Genomic DNA, 15,811 nt, shown 5'->3' with positions numbered 1-15,811 from the left:
AACACCTAATTCATCTCCTTATCCAGTCTTTCCTCCTCATCCCACGTCCCAGGTCTCCTCCTGGGACATCCCAGCTTCCTTTCTCCCCAGCCCCACATTGAACAACACTCCCTCCCCCCCCCAAAAAAGGGTTATATTTTTCTAGAAATAGTAACAAGGACTTTTATTTACTCTTCTTAAATAAACTTTTCTTGGGAAACATTCTCTTCCTACTAGAGTCACTTGGGTACTGTTTGCTGCTGATTGAATGACTACTCTTGATAGGCAAAGAAGGACAAAGTTGACAGTGACTCATGTCAATTAATTAGAAGTAACATGTACACATTAGTGGTAGTAGTTAATACAAGAGTCAGGAGTTGACTCAGTGTTTAATTGGCAACTTCTGGGAACACATAGAGATATTTTGAGGCTTTGTAACTGTACTGTGTAATGAAATGTTTCAGAAAAAAAATTAAACACATCTATATAAGAACACTTAACCTTCTTATGCATTGCCTTGAATTGCTTTTATTCGCCATGAGTTGCTGTGCTTATTTTTTTAATTTTGTTTTTATTTAAGATTTACAGGCAAGAGTCCTTCTGAGCATTGAGTTATCTCCTTTTGTATTCTGATGTTAGGGTTTTATGATGTCTCTGATCTAATCTGGGCCAGCTTTATTTTATCTTTGAATAATTCCCATGTACATGATATCATCAGCTCATGTGCTTATATCAGCTTTGCCTGGAATATGTAAACACTTATTTTATCCAAAGATCATGATAAAAAAAAATGTATTTGGTTTGACAGAAGGAGCTTAGAGTTTGGTTATTTTCATTAAACGACAATGGAAACTTAGTAAAATGAACATGTATCTGCACATTATACTTGCTCTAACCTTCTTTTACCATTTTACAGACTTCTTCCTTCATCTTCTCTCCTAAGACCAGAAAATCCATAATCTGGATTTAATTTTATTTTCATTTGATTGGCATTTTCATCGAAAGTGTTATTTAAAGACATGAACGTTAACTTTTGAGGAAAGCTAGGTGCCCAAGTATTTGTCGGGAATTTTAAAACAGAAATTTCATAATTTGTCATGGAAATACCCACAAAGGAATTAATTAGTGTCACTACTTGCTTTTTAAGAATGCTGACTTTATAAGTATGTAGTCAGTTGGTAAATCTAATGATTTTATTAGAGCCCCCCTCAAATACAATAAATATTAATAAAAGCCTTTGTGTAACACATTATATAGTTAAAAAGTGAATTTCTTTTAGTGGTTCTTTTTGAAATTTTCCGTTGACAGTTTAGTCAAATCAGCTATACTTATGCAAGGTTGGCTGCTTGAAATGCTGTTCTCGAATAGCCGTTATGGTGTTATTAATTATACAGAATAAATAGCAAATAGTAGCATTAATGTTGCTTCTTACTAATCTCCCATAAAGAACTTCATTACCTCATTCATAGAAGAGGGATGGAATGATACATCACAGGTCTTTTATGGGCCCATAAGTGGGGAGGGAAGGTGTCCATTTGTGGTTTCCCCAAAAGTAAGCCTAATAAATAGAGTGGTATTTCTTTAGGCACTGGAGCCAGCCACTATGGCCTGGTCATCTTTTATTTTGGGGTATCACAAGTGGCGGGCACGATGCCAGATTTCTTTATTTTCTTGAAATATATAGATTAAAACTTGGTTGTACTTGGTGGGACAGAACCCATGGCAAGAGAGGAGACATATCTGCTGATGATTGACAACAGGCACGTCTGCGCATACAGAGGGATGAAACAGTTAAGAGGCGTCTCCCAGGACCTTTCTGCTGCCATTTCCTGTCACAATCTGGCAGAATGTACTACTGTTAATCTCAGGATCATTGTTTGAGGGTCATCGTGGGTGCAGGTCGTAAAAATAATGCGCTTTATTTGGGATGTGAGATGCTATGGTATATATATAGATGATGGATTTGGGAGCCAGAGTGTTCCTTACAGTATGTTGAGTTTAATATTCGAATAAAATGCTTGGTGAGAGTGGGCACCCAATAAATATTTCATGCCCCCTCCTACTTTGCTCTTAATAATAGGGTTGTTAGTAGCACTGAGATTTCACTTCTCAAAGCCAAATTGGCTTTTTACCTCAACCGACAAATTCTGAAGTCGAAATGAGTCATAATAAGGATTAGTCAGGGAAGCTTGAATTGAACCTATTTCTTGTGCCTGTGTGACTCTTTATCAGCCTCCTCCTACTTATAATTGCCAGATTCGCTTTCTGAAATTAGCAAAGAGGAAAGCAGCGTAAAGACAGAAACCTCGCCCCTTGCACTTTTCTCCCCTGCCTAGAAAGTTAGGGAAAGGCTAGGGCTATAAAAATATAGTATTTAATTAGCATTATTAGGAGACATGTACCTAAAACTCTGCAGGACCAAGTGTGGATGTTAGCTATTAACTGTGAGGTTAAAGGTATTTGAAGAGGTTCTCTTTCTCTCTCTCTCTTTTTTTTTTTTTTTCCACTTTTAAAAACTTTGTCGATGATAGTTGACCATCAGTCTCAACACAACTTCTTGTTCATATCCTCTGTTACAGGAATTCTGTTCGGCTTGTCTTCAAGTGGTTCTCAAGGGTTGTTCTATAATTTCTAAGAGTTTCTCCCGTCTTCAGCTTCTCTTGTCTCTTTAAAGCACAGGAATACTTCTCTTTGATACTAATCCAGTAAACACTGAAATCTGGCTTCTGAAGTTAGAAGCCCCCCTATAAGACCTGTCCCGGTAGCATGAGTACCCAGCTCACGTTTGTACGAGGTGTGAGTGAATGAGTATGCATACGTGCATGTGTGCGTGTCTGGGATGGTTCTCAGTCTATTTCAGGTAAGTTTCCTGAAGGAAGGGTTAAACCAACTGCTTGAACTGATTTTACTCTCCTGTGGTGATATTTTATTTATATGATAAAATGCTTGGGAAGTGATTAATTTGTCAAGGGAACATCTTGTTATTGTAAATTTGCTGAATATGTAATAAAATTGCCATGCCATAGATAGGAAAAGGAAGGTTTCTAAAAACCGAAATAGCCAGAGGGTCTTCCTATATTTCCATCAGTTTATTTTCACTTGGGTTTCTCCCTTTAAAAACAACAGCTCTGAAACACTCCTAGCTTGCAGGTAAGAGAGGCCTCTGAGCTGGTGAGTTAAAAAAAAAAAAAAAAAAAAAAGGTGGGGGGAAAGAGTGTAATGGAAGAAATAGAAATGGGTGGTAGATGTGTGTGCCTCATTTTCTCTCCCAGGACCAACGGCAACTGATACATCCATTAAATTTTAGCCCAGGCTGATTGACTGAGTGGATTTATATAAATTAAAAAATGCAGGTTATATACCTTTTCTGATAGACTGTAAATGAGAAATAGGAATTCCTTTAAACCTCAAAGGAGGAAATCCATAGACAAGGCTTTCTAGTCAATAAAACACTACAGCATCAACTCTTCTTGCTGTGTTTGTACAATAGGTTTTAGTTAATAGACAAATATTATACCAGCCTTTCCCTGACTTTTTCCAGCAAGAGGTAATTTGTAAATGAACTCATGTGGTGTAGAAGAACTTCTAGCTTTGCAGTTTGAACTTGTGCTTTCCAGACCTGAAGAAGGCAGAAATCATTCCTTACTCCATTTTTTTTTTTTTTTTTTAGTGTAACAAGTGACAATGACATTAGTTAAGGAACAGTGACTTTTATTCACACTCATTCTCTCAGCTCCATGTCCATTTGTCCATGGGAATGAGCCACTTATCATGCTTCCAGGTTTTTCCTCTTTCAACATCAAGAGTTATGAAAGGAAAATTCCATTTTTTCCCGGCCCTCCATGACAGGCAAACGGAAGATTGTGGTCATTTGGGTTAAAAACATATCCATCACCAGCAGCCGGGAGGTTATTATTATGTCTCCTTTGAATATATGAATTTCATATACTGCATGTTGGAAGTCTAAGAATGCCAACTTTTTAGGTAAATAATTATCCCATTGGTGATGGACAGCCCACTGTTGCTATATTTTCTCACTTTTACAGCATTCTTGCCCTTATCACCCATATCATAAATCTTTTGCTTTCATATTTAATAAAACTAGTAGAGTAACAACCCCCCTCCCCCCCGTGCTTGGTAGAGTCAACCAATCACACACCATCATTTGCCTATCATTATTTGTTTTCTTGCAACAGATATTTTAGGAGATAGTCTAGTTTAAATATGACAGCATATTTGATACATCAGTGCAGGTAAGTAAGCAGATGACCTTATTTATGTGTTTGCTATGACCTCAGTATGCAGCCCTCAGCCTCCTGAGCTTGCATGGATAGAAAGATGGATGAATGAATAAAATTCCCAGCATCCATCAGTGTTAGTATCTAAGCCTGCTAATCTGTCAGCTGAATTTTGGAGAGGAGAGGGAAATATATACATGTAGAAGGCTAGAATAGGAGTGACCATTTCTCAAGAGATTCATGTTTTTCTAAGCCTCCATTCCCCGAGTCACCAAATCTTTGTTTCCTTAGGCGTAGGGGACTGGCTTTACTCTATCTCTGTATACAGGTTTCTGAAGTGATGACACCAAATTCCTTACTCCGTTTCCCATTTCTTTCTCTGATCTCCCTCCCACCACCCCACACTTTATTTCTCCCCATAAATCTTAGTTTCCTCATCTGTAAAGTTCATACTTATATGCTGACCATGACTGTGAGATTTGTGGGTTTCCAGTAAGCAAACAGGCTTTGTTATGAAAGCACAGAGTTTGTACGATGATGTATATGCTCAAAGAGGAGACTTGAAACCTTCCATATCTAACTAGTTAACTACTAAGTAGCTCTCACTGGTCAAGATGACTGCACTCATTTTTCCCTTTTCCTATTTGCCCTCAATGTTCTCATCTGGGCTTTGGAGAAGAACAAGAAATATGCCTGCCCTGTCTGTTTGCCTTTTGGAAAATGAACAGATGAATTGCCAGAGAACAACCTTCCCTGAGGGGCAAGTGAAGGAGGCAGGGACATAGGTCTCTATAACTGTAACCCAGCAGCTGCTGAGGCTGGGAACCACCGTAACTAATACTGGGCATTGCTGAAGTGACTCCACAGAGAAGTTTTCCATGGTTCTTGCATGAACACTATGAGTCTAGTCATAAGAGTGACTTTTTGTTTGTTTGTTTGTTTCTCCACAGAAGTGGTAATGGATAGGGTTATCCCCACTATCTTGTCTTATTCTCTTGTTCTCCGTGTGGTTAGTGGCTATGATGTTTAAATGTAGCTAAGTGGTTTCGGAAGTTTTCTCTAACTATATTTTCTCCCCAGACCTGTGTTAATTGTTATCCACATAGAGAATCTGATGGGCGTGGGGGGAGGCTCTAATCTCATTAGTTTCTTGTGTAGCTATCACACAACCTTAATTCTTGACCTTCTCTGAAACTCATCACGTTTTCCTTTGGAAAAAGACCTCACTATGCTTCATTGCCAGCATCATTGCTTACACACAGTAGATACTCAGTAAAGATTTGTGCATTGATTTGTTTAAAGCGCTGACAAAAACAACTAGCATAACCTCTTAATCTCAGGTACTGAGAAGTCAGGGAGGTCATTGGTGTGATAACCGTGAGTTATTGTAGGTGAGAATCAGTAGAAATCAGAATGTATTCTCAAAGTGTTTAAACAAACAGAAATCACAGCAAACTTAAAAAGCCGAATGCTTTTTTTTTTTTTTTTTTTTTTTTGTGATAACCCCAGGTAAGGATGGATTGATATTTCAAAACTAGGTCCAGATTTACTTTCAGATTTGATTATTCCAAAGATTGAAAGTCGTATTTTGTCCTACAAATGTATCATAACACTTTAGATCTGCATAACTCTTTAGGCTTTTCAAAGGTTTTCATATCTAGTTTCTCTTTTGAGTCCCAACATTCTATTAGATAGTATAGGCATTAATTAGTATCCCCATTTCAATTGTTAGGTAACTGAGGCACAATAAGTTAATTAACGTATATTAATTATACATTTTGATACAATTAATAACAGCAACTATTGTCCAGGAAGTTCTACCTCATATCTGGGTCCTATTTTCCATGTTGTAAAATAAGTCAATTTCCCCTTATTGGAAAGCTGTAATCCTATACCAGTTAAATAATAATCATCATTTAGCCTTCTCCTTTCTATGATATAGTCTAGTATTTTCTAAGTTGCTCAGTAATTTTGATTTTTCAGCACTATTATTCTTTGTTCTTGGTCATTTAAGGAGTAAGCTTTTTTTTTTCTTTTGTTTGGTCTTATTTTTGTTATCATGGGTTCAAATAGTCATCCCAGATACATCATAGTACTTACTGAATATACAGTTGTTTGAGAATATTAAAGCACTGAAAAAATAAAATATTTAGAAGATTGAAGGCTGTTACTACAGTTGACATATTTCATTGGCTGTTGTAAGTATTATTTTTAACTCTTTGTGGCACAGTATTTTGTAGTTCAGAGTATAGAATTTAGACACAGAAAGTTCATGTTCTGACTCAATCATAGCCCTGTTTTCTCACCTGTACAGCTATGACTTGTCTCACTAGGCTGTCTGAGAACCAGTGTGTAACTTCTCCCACCAATAAAGAGGAAAAAAAAAATCAGGTATCTTCTTGGGACATAGGAAATTATATCACTATTTTTTAAGAACGTTATCTTGAGAATTCACCATCCACTCTGAGAAGTGGTAGAAGAGAGGCCCATCTATGCCGCCATCTTCATAATCTTGGTTTAATCTTCTTACAACTCACTATGAGATATCCCTCCCATTTAACAGATTCAGCAACAGACGTTTGTCGATAATATGTCAGGGCTCAGGTTTGTAAATGACAGTGTTGGTGAACTCAGAGCCAGGGCATGTCATTAAAAATCGTAAAATCCTTTATTAGTTCACCCTGCAGGGTTTTTTGTTTGGTTTGGTTATGTTTCATATGAAATCTCTTAGCAGGTTTATTGTGACCTAAGGAGACATAAAAAAAGCTTTTCTATGCTTAATGCTTTATCTCACAGATTCTGGAAATTGTATGAACACGTTAATTTAGGCAATTTGTGCTCCAACATTCAAAATCCACTGCTTTTCATGTGTATGTGGATTCGTGGCATGTGCCCCCATTCAACAACCCTGACAAAGGGTTGCAATTAGGAACAGAAAACAATGCATAGTCCTCCACAAGTGGAGGGACAGAAACACAAGTGTATGCATTAAAAGTGAGGTGTTAAATGCAATTGTAGCAATAGGCTCATGGAATTATGGGAACACGAGGGGGAGGGGTGTCCGGAAAGACTGGAGACCTAATAACTCAATTGAATTTTTAACCAGATGATGGGGAAAAGGGAAGGGAGACAGGGTGAAGGGAAAGCTGATTGGCATGGGGAATAACAAATCTGTAAGTACTGCGGATCTATGAGGTCTGAGTGTGGGAGAAGTGAGATTTGGGGTTGAAGACGATGGCCGGGTCAGCTCAGGGAAGGTGAGATCTGGACTCCGTGGCTAAAGGGCTTGGTTTTCAACCTCTAGAGTATGTGGAGGCATTAAAAGGGATCAATTGTAAACCTGGCCAGATTTGTCTCCAGGAATCCATACAGTTTTATTATTCTGCATGCTCTTTTCAGGAAAACATGAATTAGCTGTATAATCATGTTGTTTCTCCTTAGCTTGTACTAAACGCTGTAACCTTCATGGGTATGAAAGTTAAAGAGTGGAAGAAATGTGCTGTGTGATCTATTTCGTTTCCTGCTAAGGAAAGCCATCTAGAGATCCCTTCTTGAGAAGCATCTGGTAAATCGGTGATGAAATAATTTTTTAATTTGGTTCAGTTAACTATGCAGATTTTCTTTCCTGGAAGCTTCTTAGAATTATACATTTCTTTGAATTATACATTTCTTTTGAAAACCTAAGTAGGTTTTGTATATTGCACCTTTTCTCCCAACACTTTGTACTTATATCTAAACCATATTTTTAAAAATCAGGTGACTCTCCTCTTTTTCTAATATTTACTTCTTGAATCCTAAATTTCTCCTTATTCTATCTCCCATGACACCTACTTCCTTGTTGCAAACACAAAAGCAAACCAAACCAGAAAAACTTAAAAGCTCCCCCCACCTTGAATTACTTACAATGACACCTTTGCATTCACATATTGTGTATTTGCTGAAGCCATTTTATCATGGGCCCTATTTTGTGGTTAGACAATGGGGAATGAAGTCAGGTTAGCTTTCTTTACTGCCAAAATATGCACAAGAATGCATGGAATTATTTTGTGTTTACAGTAAGAGGTATTTTGTAAGTTTTTAGAAACAAAATACTGAAATAGGCTTATCATTCAGACTGCTGTTCACTGTGGCTCTAATTTTGATCTCATCTTTGCCTCTTTTATTAAGTTAGAAAAAGACATGGATACCTGGAATTTGGACTAGGTTCTTCCTCTAATTCCAGATGTCCTTGAGTAAGTCTCTATCTCACTTCCCTGACCCACTGTATCCTTGTGTGTAAATGAAAAGTAGAAATAGATGTTAATGAAATACATTCTCGATCTGGGTATATAAGACCTGGTGCAAGGTATAGGAATCAGTGAACATTTCTGGTCAAAGTTACTATATTTAACCTACTGTTTCAAATTTCCTTTTTAGAGCAATGTTATTGAGATAAAATTTACATACAACAAAACACATTTTCAGTGCACAGTTAGATGACTTTTGACAAATGTGATTCCTATAGCACAGAGAGCCACCAGTTTTCTTATGTCCCCTTCTAGGCAAGTCACAGTGGTCACTGGTGATTTCTATCCCTCCAGAGTAGTCTTGCCTGTTCTAGAACTTCACTTAAACAGAATCTTAGGGTGCTCTTTTGTATTGACCTTGTTTTTGCTCACCAAGGTATCTTTGATATTCAGACATGTTAATGCATCTATCACAGTTCATTTCTTTTTTATTGTTGACTAGACTTCCACTTTGTATGTATGCCTATATATGTATACACATCATGATTTATTTATCTGATTTGTTTTTAGCTAAGAGCTACTATGGATAAAGCTGTGTTACACATTTATGTGTAGTTATTTTGTGGACACGTGTTTTCATTTTTAGTAAATATCTAGGAATAAATTGTTGTAAAAATGATAAATATCTGTTTAATGTTATAAGAAACTTTCAAACATGTTTTCCAAAAGGGTTTTACCATTTTATACCATACCGGCAATGTATATGAGTTCCAGTAGCTCCATTTCCTCACCAGCATTTAGTGTTGTCAGTCTTATGAATTTTAGCCATTTTTATCAGTACAAAGAAAATAAAAATTTCTTTTTAGTTTACAACTGTAATAGAAACTTTAAAAATAATATAATACAAATTACTATTAATATATACAATTTAAGGCTATCAGAATTAACATATTTCTTAGTGAATATTGAAAACTATCATCTTTATAGGCTTTAAACACTTATATTTGTTTATGACACCCATTGATGTTTTTATAGGTGATGTGTATGTAATATGTTCGTGTGTGTATAAACATTTATTGTAGTTTCAAAGTTTCTTGTTTGTGACAATGTGAACAGTTTGTTGTCTTTCATAATCTCTCATAGCTCTTAAATATTAAGCTTTTTTTGTTGCTGATAATTGAAAATATCTTTATAATTGGTCAACCAGAAGATTCCATCAATAAAATGAGAGATTTTTTTCCTGAAAGTCTTTATCTTTTTATAATAGATTTAGGATTATTTTTACATTGGGTAATATGATACTACAGTTCAGTGATAGAGATTACGTGTTGACCTTTTCTCTACAAAAATATATTTATGAGTTATAGTCATGCCAATCATGAAAATAAATATGTTGATCACAGCCTCCCCAGTTATTTACTGAAAGTGAAGGATTGATACCATGTAACAACCCAGCTAGTGTTTTGTGCTACTGGGTTAGAGAACAGAAGGATAGTTTTTATAATATTCACAGAAGAATTAGGTAGTGACCCAGCTAACAAAATGTGTAATCAAAACTTCTCACTTAGCATGCAAACATCTTTTTGTTTTCTTTTGTTATGTAATGTATGCCTGTGGATATTTACTATTGCCTTTAGAGAAAACAAACATTCACTGAGTTAGAAAACAATGAAATATACTTAACACTAAATCTTTATTGAGCATAGTTTAATCTTTCTCTGATGCAAAAAGCACTTTATAATTTTGTAGTTCTACAACCTCATTATGTTCAATGCCAGGTATAATATTGGGTAAGAGTAGAAATGATGGGGAATCCAAAGTATATGCTAACAGAATCTTAGATTGCGGGAGGGGAATGTGTGTTTAATCACACATATCTTTTTATTTTTAATGATATATGACTTTTTCCATTTCCATTTCTCCTAGATTTTGCCCTACCCTGCTCTACTCTCTCTCAACTTGTACATCAGTCTCTTGAGTTTCCTTAACACAAGTACAGTTTTAGGCTTTCTCTACGTGAAAACCATGACAAAGTCATTTTATAGCCAGTTCTGAAAGTCACTAAACTTGACAACGATTGTATTTTATGACAACCTTTGCTTTCATGTCCCTGGCCTACTTTCATATCAGCATTTCTTTTTGACCCCCAAATATGAACAATTTCATATCTCTGCATTAGCTGAAAACAAATCCCTTTACCAGCAAATACATTTTAATGGAGAAGGAAGAGCATGTTTCGCTCAAATCACCAGACTTAACACCTTAGCTCTATGATATTCAATTTCTCACTTACCAAGAACCAGAGCCATTTTTTTTCTTTTTTCTTTTTTTTTTTCTTTTCTGTGGTTTGTGTTCGTAGGGGTTGAGGAAGAATTAGTATTATGGAACTAAACCAGATTAAGGGGGAATGTGAATTAGATTTGGTAACAGATGGCGCTGTGGAAATTAAAGGTTCTTTGCGAATGGAAGCGACAGCAGCTTGCCTCTGTCCCCTCTGTTTCTCCAGTCCGTGAACTTGATAGACGGGTATAAATCACGACAATCCTGTCTTGACAGCCAATTTCGAGAATTTGATCTGGTTAAAGACATGGCTTTCCTGCTCCACTCACCGAAACCTGCTTTTATTTTATTTTTACCCAGCAGCCTGTCCTATTTAGAAAAGCAGAGTCACTTGCCTTCCCGTAATGAAAAATTTCTTAATTACAGGTTTAGCTCTTTAGTTTTAATTACTTTTCCATTCAGCCTGAATTTTCGTAATATCTCTGTGGGATTTTTTCCTTCTTTTTTTTCTCCCACCCTTTTGATTCATGCATGTTTTTGTTGTTTCTAAAGATGCTTTTCATTGTCAGAACTTGTTGTCAGAGGCACTCTTTGAGAATCCTAATTACCAAAATCATTATTTTTAAGGAGAAAAACTCTCATGGGATATAATAAAGTGATCAAATAAAAAAACAAAATGTAAAAGGCATCAGAAGCAGCACCAAAAGATAGCAATGAGTTCAACCAAATTGCATGAGAAGGTGAACAGAACACTTTTTTTCTGGTTAACAAAGGCTGCAGAACTATCTGCTCCATAAGGCTGAAATAAGCCTGTCCCCCTGTGTCCCCCCCGAGAAGGATGTGATCACAATGCCACACGACCAGTTTGTGTTGGCGTTGACCTTGTGGCAATCTAGGGAATCAGAACTCAAATGCAGAGACTCCGAGAGAAAGACTAGCACCCATTGCATGGGCCCTTTATGTCCGGGCTCTGCGGCCTGACAAACTTGGGAGACAAATACTGAGGTTTCTTCTTCCAAATCCACGCGGCATTTGGACTTACAACATGTCAAGGAAAAGGAAACAGAAGAGAGGGGAAAGTCACTCCAGAAATGAAGAGAAGATTCTCTGAGCGAGCAACGAACAGTTGGTAGAAATGAAGCTTCCTACTGGCAGTCCAATCAAATGTAGTAACAACTCAACGGCACCCCACTGTTTGCTGACAGCATGGAGTCACACACGGGGACAAACATTCACTTAAACACTGATTGCAGGGAATTGCCCTTTCCACCAACGCCTCCTACCAAAACCACGTCATGAGCAAAAGTAGAACCATTCTAGGAAAGACCAAGGGGCCTGTCCCCCCCACCTCCCCCCAAAATGATCACTGCTCTGTTTGTTCGATTGTAGCCCACAGGGGGAGGGTTCCTCAGTTACATGTGTGTGCCGTAGTTTCACTGTTATGTAGCAAGTTTTTTCTGTAATTATTCCTTCATCTCATACACACACACACACACACACACACACACACACACACACACACACACACACCCCACGCTACCATAACCTGAATGGTGGCTGGGCACAGTAGTCCCTAAGGAAATGGGAATTTGGGGAGTGCGACTGAGCCCCACAGCTCTTGCTCTCTGGTCTAATCTGAATCACAGCCAGTGGAGCTTTTATTTGAGTAAAATATAGTTTTTAAAAAAATGGCAGAATTTACTTTAGAAAGCCTATTGGTGAATCCTCTCATTTTACAAGTGAGGAGGACACAGAGGATCCCAGGGGTGCAGTGACACGTCTCAGGTCTCACAGATCCATAGCTAGATATCCCATGTCTGCCACTCCATCCTTTGCTGTAAGAAGTAAGGTTTCCTGGGAAAGGAGAAGACGTGAAAGCTGTGGGAACTCTGGTGCCTTTTTTTCCCCTTAAATCAGATTTCTAGAATTGCAAAGAAGATTGATAAATTTTACTCTGCACGTTTGTTTTGGACCTTTGAATGACAAATGCCAGGCAACTCCTTCGGCTCTGAACTCCTGGCTTGTCCGTGGCTTCCGCTGGCTTCACTGGATGCCATCCCACGGCTCAACAGTCCCTGTCACAAAACCCGTGGAGCTGCACAGCAAAGCCATCATTATTTCCATGGCTTGAATTCAATATGTGTGTGTATATGTTCTTTCCCCTGGCCTACAAATAGCGGCTCTTATGTTTAAGCTTCACCTTCTTTTCAAGCAGCTAGTTCATTGAGATGTTTAAAAAGAGGATGGAGGAAGAAGTCGTAGGATTAATGATGAGCTGATGTCCCATTCTCTCTGCCTCTCCTGACTCCTACTTCAGCCAAACAGCACCTGATACCAACAAAATATAATCGTAACCTCTGCTATCCTAAACCACCCCAGACCAGCTGCATTTTCACCCACATGTTAATCACCACAGACAAAGCTGTTAAGTCAAAAGTATAAATATAGTTTAACTGCTGTCCATGTGGTTTACTATCTCTGGTTGTATGGCGAATCTCTCTCTATTATGGAAATGTTCAGATGTGCTCGAAGCAACCTTTATTTAAACCATGATTCCTTCTCAGCATTTAGATTTTTCTCACCGCTGTAGTTCATCCAGTTTCAGGGTATGTTTTCAAGTTCCACTCCAAATGAACTGGCCTATCTCAATGGAGGCAGCTGGCTTATTGGTCATTGCAATTGCTTTTGCAAAACATTTTCTTAATGAGTAAAGGATGACATCAATATTGTGATCTCAATATCCCTACATCAACTCCCGATAGCATTCTTATTTCCTGATTCAGCGTAGCAAAGAGAATTGGAAGGGGGACTTCAGGCAGCCTGAGCTTTCATTGACCTGGGTTTGATTTGTGAACTCCGTCACTGGAGAATGTGTGTAACGCGTCTACATTCGATTGTAATTTGTAAAGATCAGTGCATAGACTTTCTATGAGTTGAATGTCTGTTTATTTCTCCTCTAGCGAGATGATGTGAGAAGGTCTTCATTTAGCTGTCAGTCCCTTCCTGTTGTGTCGGCTTTTTCTCTTCGGTGTGCTCCTTGACTGCTTGAAAATGGAATTGTCTGAACACAAGCAAACTTTATTGATCCATATTTCTGTTTGAAAGACCAGAGATTTGTAGAAGTTGGAGACTATTCCTTTTCTCTAGAAAGCTTACTGCAGAGAAGGTCTGCTCGTGGCATAGTAAATCTCTTAGACCGGATAAATGTTATACTCAGCATATATTGCAAGCTTCATTTTGATGATTTATCTCGTGTAGTTCTTTTTTTTTTTTTTTTTTTTTTTTTAACCCAAACTAACCTTCCTTTCTAGCAGTGGTCCTCACCTCGTGCCCAGGGATATTTCACTGTGACCTGGTCAACACTTGGGCACTGACACAGGGTACGCTGTTCCAAAGCCCTTCTGGTCTTTAGGCTTTGGTCCCAGGAGAGTAACTTGTGTAAGGAAAGAAATATTCTTAGGTATCAGAGCTAAAATGCTTGTTTTACATCTGGTGTACATCTGAATTTCTGACTAGGCAATTCTGGAGATTCTCTTTGAACAGGTGTCACAGAGTTGGGCAGTTGTAAGGTTATAGTTAATTAAGCTGCATTAGGGCAAATACACACACTTGTTAAAACATTTAATTTGCCTCAATAATATTGATCACATGGCAGAAGTTTGTTTAAACTAAATGGCATTTCCCCCCCTACTGTTACAGTCCTTGAGTGCAATCTGTATAATAGCTAATAGCCATCATCAGTTAAATATCATGTTAGTTATAAAGTAATGTCATAAGAATTGATTTGTACTTGGCAGTGGAGGAGAGCTCTCCCTTCAAAGCCGATGGGGATGATTAGCCAGTTTTAAGCAGAATCGTGGTTCATATAAACTGTATGTTTTATAGACTTATAGGTCCTCTATATTACAGGAGTGCCCATTATAGTAAAGAAAAGCTCAGACAGTTAATTATGCAAAACATCATGTATGCAATTACCCAGCATTATTATGCACTTAACAGTTTTATTGATCTGCTAGTAGCTCACTTTACTGTATTTAGCGCTATAAACAAGGGTTGCTCAACCCCGGATTGAAATAGGTCCAAGAAAACAAGCTGAGGATAAATTACGCTACGAAGCAACTTTGCATCAGATCGAATCCTTAAATACGGAAGCCGTCAACAAACGTAATGAACAACAACACACTGCTATCTCAGGACCATTTCTTTTCCCATTAATAAAGTTTATCAACCAGGAAGCATCAGAAATCACCTGGCAGTACAAATGCAAGCAACCACGGTTTTCTACATCCCCAAAAGACTAGATAACTGAACAAGGCCATCAGTAGTGGCCTTGGTTCACGTGGCATAGTAAAATGGGAGGCCGGGGTCTTGATGGGCATTTCCTAAGACATATATGTTTGTCACACTCCCAGTCTTGTTAGGTTGCACACGCTTCTTAGTGCATTTCTCTTGCCATCTTTCTAGACCTTCATGGCTGAAAATGAAAAATTCTCCATTTCCCTTTCTTTGGTTTAAATTTAACAGTACATGTGGGTGTCATACACCTCTATAGGTCTCTCTGTGTGTCAGATCAGATGGCCAACCATCCTGATTTGCCTGAGACTGACGGTTCCCAGGATGTGGGATTTTTGTGACTAAACCAGGATGGTTGACCAACCTGAGGTCACAACAAAATTGAATAAGAAAAGATCATTGAACTTTGGAACACTAAAAGCAGATAGGGTCTAGGCAAAATCCCTCCCCGGTCGTGGTTTAGTCATGAGGTACAAAATTATATTCATGAAGCACTTTCTTTTCAATGACTGGCCAGAAATGTGTTGCAAGTCTCTTGTTTATTTGTCCTAAATTTCCTTTTTTTTTTTTTTTTTTTTTTGGCATAGTGCACAGCCTTTTACAAAACTGGGAAAGCTTTCAGCTCAGATGGAGGTTCTGATTTGTTATTTGAGGGAGCTGGCCCCTTGTCCCCACACTACTTAGCCACTTGTCAGCGACTCAAGCACCAGTTTTGCAGGGAGCTGTCTGCGTACTCTTGTTCTTGATGGAGTTTAGTTGGAAAGAGTCTCTGAGATTAAATGCACAAGGTGTTTG

General features: G+C 37.9%; 1 protein-coding gene across 12 annotated transcripts in view; it reads left to right on the top strand.

Moving 5' to 3' along the window:
- ESRRG (estrogen related receptor gamma) overlaps positions 1–15,811 on the top strand; it is a 532,991-nt gene that overhangs the window by 363,601 nt on the left and 153,579 nt on the right. The window lies entirely within an intron of this gene.

The sequence above is a fragment of the Rhinolophus hipposideros genome, assembly GCF_964194185.1.
Source record: "Rhinolophus hipposideros genome assembly, chromosome: 26".
NCBI lineage: Eukaryota > Metazoa > Chordata > Mammalia > Chiroptera > Rhinolophidae > Rhinolophus > Rhinolophus hipposideros.
Note: the sequence above shows the minus strand (reverse complement) of the source record. Positions and strands in the feature narration are given on the sequence as shown.